Consider the following 8,114-nt stretch of genomic DNA (forward strand, 5'->3'; position numbering starts at 1 on the left):
CCATGTGAGAGAGGACGGGCACGCGAGACCGGTAACGATACCACGACAAACGCACGCGGAACCACGAGACTGACGAGACCAAGATCACCAAGATGATGGTTGAATGGATGCTAGCGGCTGTCGAAAAGTAGTACGTAGTGTTTTCCGTGACATGGTGTATATGGCGACATCGGCAACGCTGGTTTCGAGCGCGCGCTCGCTGCATTTTAACGGGACGACACCTTTGGCAGGCCTCTAGTGTACCTCTTTTATATCGCACGGGGCCAGATGCTGGATGTGTGACATTGGCCCCGTGTGATGTGTGACGATGTGTGACATTGGCAGCGCGAGGCAACTGCTTCCTTCTTTGATTTACCATCCTAGCCATCGCAACAACCAGACTCGTCGAGGTCACCAGCTTCACGGATAAATAAATATTGTTTTGGTGGCTCCATACCAGCAGGCATTTTTCGCTTATTAAACTGAGCATGGAAGCAGGCGGAGTCCGATGATGCAGCACGGCAGTGCCATTCCTCGAGTATTTTTACCCAGCAAATCGCATCCATAGTGGTGTGACCGCAGCATTGTCACGCTATCGCGAAGAAACGGGTACATCACGATGATTTTGGGAGATTCGTGGCTTCAGGGGCGAGCGCTAGACGAGCGAAGGGAAGGCATCAGTGTAAAGGAACCTTGCGATAGTCTCCACGGACGATGCTTACACGATTGTCCAAGTGTGGGCACAAGGCACAAAAAACACGACTGTACAATTGTCATATCCTCACACAAACACTACCTCGAAAAAACGCTAACATCGCCACGATCTTGCAACGCGACTTGTCTCAATGGCGAACACTAAACAATTGAAGAGAATCCATCGGCACCGCTTTGGTCGCTCTCGTTGAGCGAGCGCGATCGTCCAAAGGGGGTAGACTTGGCACTTCGACGGCCACTAAGTTGGACGGCGACACGATCGCTCAATTCTCGCATCGTGACGCAGAGACTACTATGCACAAAACGTATACCAGCTTAGCTTTGCGACGTAAAAACGGGTCACTCCGATAGGTCGGCGTTTCTCGGCGCCAGCGACGTTGAATGTAGCGCGGGCAATGCTGAATAATTTAGTTGACACCTGATATCAGAGACGTAAGAGAGCGAATGGAAGCGGTTGTTTGGCGGGGTGAATCTAAGGCAGCCAACCGTTCTTTGATTTTCTTCAACGAACATAATGTATTACGTTCTGGCCCAGGTAATATGCACCAGTGAGCGTACTTCCCATATAGTGTCGCTGCTGTCGGGAGCCGATGCCGTCATGACATTCAATCGAAGCTTCACAACCGCGAAAACCAAGTCATTGTGTGTTTACGTTTAATTTCATTTAAATATGTTTTCTTGAGTTTTCCAACGACATATTGATGTATCTAAGGGTTTATTGCTACCTATGTCATGGTGAATCAAAGTAATGAGCTCCAGAGTTTGGCTTTCGTACTCCTTTAAGTGATACAATGAAGAATGTTTGATGCAACAGCTTCCCAATTGACGAGTCAAAAGTGTGTATTAGGCAAACATTAGTTTGCTTAAAGTATGTAGTTACGAGTTCCTTGAGCTGCGTCTTTACCTCCTCAAGTGTGAAACATTTTGTAGTGTGTGGCTTTTGAAAGCTTCTTATGTGTGCGGCGATTTCTCGTTCAAACAAAGCGGTTGACTGTGCTAGGATAGTGCATGTAAAAGCCGAGCCTTTACGTGCATTCTAGACATTTGTGAGCTAAATATCTGATTGTTGTTTGGTATGAAAGGATAAGAGCGGTAGGCAGGTCTTTCAGTTGTCCATAAATAGCAGCATAATCGTTATGCTGGAAGCAGCGCCACCTTGCATTCCAGGAGTAGGATAGAAGAAAATGCTAACGAAAATGGACATGTTGAGCATTCTATTCCACTCTTTATAAGTATTGTAGAGCAGTAAATAAAACCACTGCAAGTATTTTTGGCCGGCTTTATTTTTTATACAAAAACAATGAAATAATTACCCGGTCTTTCCCATGGAGGCGCTGTTAACAGCTTACAAATAGTACCATGGTAGTAGTGACACATGCGGAATGAAGAGTGCGACTGCTCTCCGCCAAAAGTAAATCAGACGATCACCATACCTTCCGTTCTTGCCCAACATACTAAACCTATATAAATTCCGAAAGAGCATCCGCTGAGTCGGTCGAGTTGGTGTTTAGGCGAATTTTAGATATGCTGCAACTTCAAGGAAAAAAGTCTACCATGCCACGGCGCTCCCAAATGTCTCCCGTGGTTCTTGCTCGTACACGCCGTCCCGGTATCTCTTCGTGACCTTGAACGTCATTAAAGCACGTTGACAGCCTTGTATTGCTTGTAATACACTAAGACATATTGCCCCATGTCCCTTTTAAGGAATTATAATTACTAAACCAATAAATACAAAGAATTATTCATCGACATCTTGTAAACCCTGAGATGGGGAACGATAAGAAAACGGATCGTTCCCCATCTCAGGGTTTACAAGATGTCGATTGATTACTAGCTCGCCTGCACTCTCTCACTGCTTACAGTTATTCATATCATTATCAGACCCCCCATCTGAAGCATTCATTTATCAATAAACTATGCGAGCATTTTAAGCTCGTCGAGCTATACTTTACCTCAATAATAATGATAATATAGGTACAAGCGCCGTCGACGATTTTTGTAACATTAGGAAGGTGCACTGTTTCGGCCTTACAGATGGTGGCGCAACGAAACATCGAAACAGTTTTCTTGTTTTCTAGATTATCTAAGCTTTATATAAATGGCGACACTGGTTGCAAGTCACGATGGACGCTTAGTATATTGTAACATATGTCTACAGTCACTTCGGCGTGGCACGTTCAGAAATTAACAAAAACCGCCCTGTAATCGTACAATGTATATCTTTTAAAAAGGAAGGAAACGTTATGTAGTTTGCTTTCAAGCTGAAAGGTTCCGAATTCGCAGTGAGCAGTGAGCAAAGGCTTCGCGCCATAAATACGGTTGGCACCTAAAAATGCGGTTAGACTCTGGCAAAGTCGAAGGGCGTCGTTTCTAACTAAGGTTAGGCAAGCTGTTTATCGTTGAACGAATGTTAATTTTCGGTCGTACTTTGGAAGTGGTAAAAAAGACTCGGACCAAGCCTGCCGTTTTGCTGATAGCAATACACATTGAAATGAGCTGCCTAAGGCGGCTGGAATGAATGTAAACAACAATGAAAAGAAAATCTGAATCTTGATTGTGAACTGTCGCGGTGTAAAAAATTGTTTCTAAATTAGGTGGCCACGTTCAGACCACCCACCCAGATATTTTCGTGGGAACTGAGTCATGGTTTAATGATTCTGTAAACGACTGCGAAGTGTTTCCCCGAGAATATGCAGTGTACCCACATTACTGCCATTGTCATGGCCGGGGTGTGTTTTTGTTGATCGCGGCACTCATTTTAAAACTCAATACGTCGATTGTGTGTGGTCTTGCATAAATTTCAAAGAACAACAGTTTTTGTTGGTGCTTAAAATAGAACCACATGCTGAGGTCTCGAAGCAATTGCTGGGTTACACGAAGTTATCAATATTATGCTGAGGGATTGTTTAAAAAAACGGCTAAAGGGCAAGCGAGCTGCTGGATGTTTACCATGTTGAAACTTAACCTAAGAATGGATTACGAAATAGAAACAATAACGTAGAAGGGACAGAAGCATTGAAGAAGAGAAGTTTCAAGTGCAGCAAAATATTTTATTCTGACCTACTTTTCATACACAGAAAGCGACTAGATCACCAGCCAGACAACGTGAGCTTTACTAGGACACAACACACCAGTACTCACAAAGAAGCCAAAGCAGGGCAAAGGGATGCCCCCTCAACTAACTTGAAATATAACAACTCCGACACACCTTTCCAACTTGGGCTAACCCTCCATTATTACAAAGAGCAGTTTATATTTGTTTTGCGTACGTTTCTAAATGAAGCGCAAATATCAGTTCGGTCCTTAAGGAGGATGAGTTGGAAACTGTAGTAAAGAGTCTGTTAGATCCGATGCGTTCAACGCTAATTTGTTTAAAGGAATATAAACCGGAAATGTTTATTCGTGCGGTGACTAACGAATGTGGTAGGTTGCAGAAATTAGTTTCAAAGTTCGTTCAGAATGGTTTAAAGTATGCACACCGAGATAGATCTTTGTCTCTTAGAAGTTCGGTTGAGTCACTCGGCATCTTGGAGGTAAACCACGGGAGGGAATGTTCAGTTCTATCGTTAGATATTAATGACTTACAATATTCCCTGGAGAAAACATCCTAATGACAAGGGTGAAGGATGCGCTCGAATCAAATGTGGTTCAGTTTCAATTTCAAACAAGTATTTCGCAAGACATTTTTTTCGTCATTCTTGATTATTATCGGCTGTCTCCAGTTGTGGAGTGTGAAGGAAAAAAAAGTTTGTGCAGAAGGAAGGTATGTGCATTAGGTCCTCGGCTGCACCGGCTTTAGCGGAGGTTTTTCTGAATTCGTTAAATTATGTTGTGATTGATCGAATACTTTTTTTTAAGGGGACACGTGTGTTGTTAAAGTTATGCTGACGACAATTTTGTTTGCACTTTCTGGGATGATATGTCGAAGGGTCTCGAGCAATTATTAAATCAGCTACTCCAGAACTGCCCTTCAGTGGAGAAACCGAACAGTAAAGTACGACAATTGTTGGATCTGCGAATTCACACTGAGGAAGGTGTGTGCTGGGAGTACGGCAAAAAAAACCCAAACGAGCACTATCAAAAATGAGCTTCACTTTGAAAATGGTGAAAGCGGGATTTGTAAAATCTCTGATCGGAAATGCTCTGACGAGTCGTGCATATATTTTATCTAAACGTCGTTTGAAGGTCATTGGAAGAGTTAGCCAGGGAGGGGTATAAAGATGAGCTCATCAAAAGACATTTAAATTTCCACACAAAGAAACAAAAATAAAGGGAAACAAATGAAAGCCGTTTACAACTCCCTGTAACGCCAAATTAGAGTGCAGCTCTTGTGGAGGAGGAGAGGAAGGGTACTGAGGGGAAAGTACATCCTTCCTCCCTCCTCCTCATTCTGTCTGCTACTCCTTTCTCTGAGCGGCGTCGCCGTCGCCTCACGAGGGTCACATGACCTCAAGGGGGTCACGTGACGTCACCGGGGTCACGTGACCTCACGGAGGTCTCGTGACGCCTATAAGGTCACCTGACGATGACGTCATCAGTGACGTAACCAGTTACGTCATCATCACTAGTGACGTCATCAGTGAAGATGACGATGCGGATGCCGATGACGTCATCAGCGACGATGCCGATGCGGATGACGTCATCAGCGACGTCACTGATGACGTCATCAGTAATGATCACGATGCGGGTGCCGATGACGTCATCAGTGACGTCACTGATGATGTCACTCATATTCGGGGCCAATGTAGTTCGCGGGTGTAGTGTAAAATGTTCCATAATGCATAAGCCTTTTTTGTGATAGTGGAGGGTTAGTCTAAGTCGGGAAGGTGTGTCGCAGCTGTTATCTTTTCAGCTCGTTAAGACGGCATCTCTTTTTCCTACTCTGGTTGTTCTTTTGTGTGTCCTGGTGTATTGTGTCCTAGAAAAAAGACAAGTTGTGTTTGGTGACCTTGGTGCTGTGTGTATATATAAGAAGGTGGGGCTGAAGAAATCTTTCAAAAATGACTTGTAACAAGTATGTAGCGCTCCCCTCCCGTCCGCCCGTCTGCGGCCGCCTGGCTCGGCGGGCAACATTGGTCACCGCACCAATAAACGCCGTTGAGCGTACGCCGCTCCGGTCAGTCATCGTCCACCCTCACAACCAGGCTGCGTGTCGTCTCTCCTCGGCGGGTGCTTCGGCCCCCTTCGTCCACGTTCGAGAAAGATCGTGACACTGGCGACGAGGAACCGTGGCACTGGAGGCCACCAACGTGCACGGTTCGGCCCACGCCGCCGAGAGAGTCCCAACACCGCGCCCCGCTCCTGTCGCCATGCCGCTGTACGGGAGGCTCGAGCCGTTCGAGGGAGATGGGTCCGCCTAGCCAGTCTACGAAGAACAAGTCCACGTGTTCTTCCGGGCGAACGACACGCCCGAGGCGAAACAACGGGACATCTTCTTGGCCAGCTGCGGGACCCGAGTCTTCAGCCTCCTTCTCGACCTCCTCAAGCCGGCCACGCCGCACGTCAAAACGCTGGGTGAGCAGCTCGCCACGCTGCGCTCGCACTTCAGCCCGGCGCCGTCCACGCTTATGGAGCGGTTCCGCTTCAACGACCGGAGCCGCCGGGACGGGGAGACCCTCGGGCAGTTCGTCGCTGCGCTTCGAGGGTTAGCGAGCACCTGCGCCTTCGGCGACCAGTTAGACCCGCTACTTCGGGACCGGTTCGTCTGCGGCATCAACAACCCCGCCATGCAGACGCGACTCCTGGAGCTCCTCGACCCCTCGCTGGACGACGCGGTGAAGGCAGCGCTGGCGATGGAAGCCGCAGCAAAGGACGCCAGCGAGATTGCGCGTGCAGCCGGCTCCCCGTCGACGGAAGTGGCGGTGAACAAGACGGCGGCAAAGAGCGGTGCCTGCAGCCGCTGCGGTGCTGCCCACTCCCTCTCACAGTGCCAGTTCGTCCAAGCACAATGCTTTACGTGCGGGAGAACTGGGCACCTCGCACGTGTCTGTCGAGGGGGAAGGACGACCGGCGGCCAGCAGCAGCATTCTGGTTCAAGCCCGGGTTCCAGCCAAGCACGCGGCCAGGGTGGCCGTCGCAAGAGAACGCGGCGGGGACGAGCGGCACCAGGCCCGGGTCCGTCGTCAGTTAGGGTCCACGTCGTGGCCGAGGACCCGCAAATTTTCGACGTGTGGCACACCAGGAGAATTTCGTCGTCTGTGCCACCTTACTTGGTGTCTGTCGAAATCTGCGGCCACCCCATCACCATGGAGCTGGACACAGGGGCCAGCGTGTCGGTCATGGCCGGGAAGCAGTTCAAGCGGACCTTCCCCGGCGTGTCCATCGAGGCGTCTGACGTCATGCTGCGCAGCTACTCCGGGCAGTTTTCCCAGGTCCAGGGTCGGGCCCAAGTCAGCGTTCGCCTTGGCGACAGGGAGGCAATCCTTCCCCTTTATCTAACCAAGGGGTCGTCGCCGACGCTGCTGGGCCGGAACTGGATTCACTCGCTGGGTGTTCGGCTGCCGGAGTACCAAGAAGCTGCGCTGCACGTGGTGAAGGACGTCCCGAGCCTCCTGACCGACTTCTAGTTCCTGTTCCAGCCGGGGGTGGGCACCTTCGCCGGCACGACGGTCGGTATCCACGTACCCGAGGGAGCCCGGCCTCAGTTCTTCAAGCCGCGTCCGCTGCCGTTCGCCCTGAAGGACAGGGTCACCCAGGAGCTGCAACGGCGGCAGCGAGAGGGAATCCTGGTACCCGTCAAGACTTCAGAGTGGGCCTCACCAATTGTCCCAGTCTTCAAGCGAGACGGCCGCGTCTGGATCTGCGGGGACTTCAAGGTCACTATCAACCCCGTCGCTATCGTCGAGAAGTACCCGCTGCCTCGGGTAGAAGATCTTTGGTCGGCTCTGTCCGGGGGACAGAAGTTCTCCAAGCTCGACCTTCGAGATGCCTACCAGCAGCTGGTGCTCCAGAATGCCGCCCGGCAGTATGTCACCATTTCAACAACCATGGGACTCTTCCCGTACACGCGCCTACCGTTCGGCGTGGCCTCAGCCCCAGCCATCTCCAGACAGAGATGGACAGCCTCTTCAGGGGCATGAGGCACGTGGCGGTGTACTTGGACGACATCCTGGTTACCGGTACCGACGACGGGGACAACCTGCAGAACCTGCGCAAAGTCCTGACACGACTACAGGACGCCGGTCTCAAGCTGAGGCTGGACAAGTGCGTGTTCCTGACCCCCAGCGTGGAGTACCTGGGACATATCATATTCCAGGCTGGCCTGGCCCCGGCACCCCGCAAGATTGAGGCCGTGCTTAAGGCGCCGAAGCCCAAGAGCAAGAAGGAGCTTCAGAGCTACCTAGGCCTCATTAACTTCTACAGGAGGTTCCTGCAGAACCTGTCGACGCATCTGGAGCCGCTGCATCGCCTGCTTCGTGATG

The sequence above is a fragment of the Ixodes scapularis genome, unplaced genomic scaffold, assembly GCF_016920785.2.
Source record: "Ixodes scapularis isolate PalLabHiFi unplaced genomic scaffold, ASM1692078v2 PGA_scaffold2__306_contigs__length_199485367, whole genome shotgun sequence".
NCBI classification, from domain to species: domain Eukaryota; kingdom Metazoa; phylum Arthropoda; class Arachnida; order Ixodida; family Ixodidae; genus Ixodes; species Ixodes scapularis.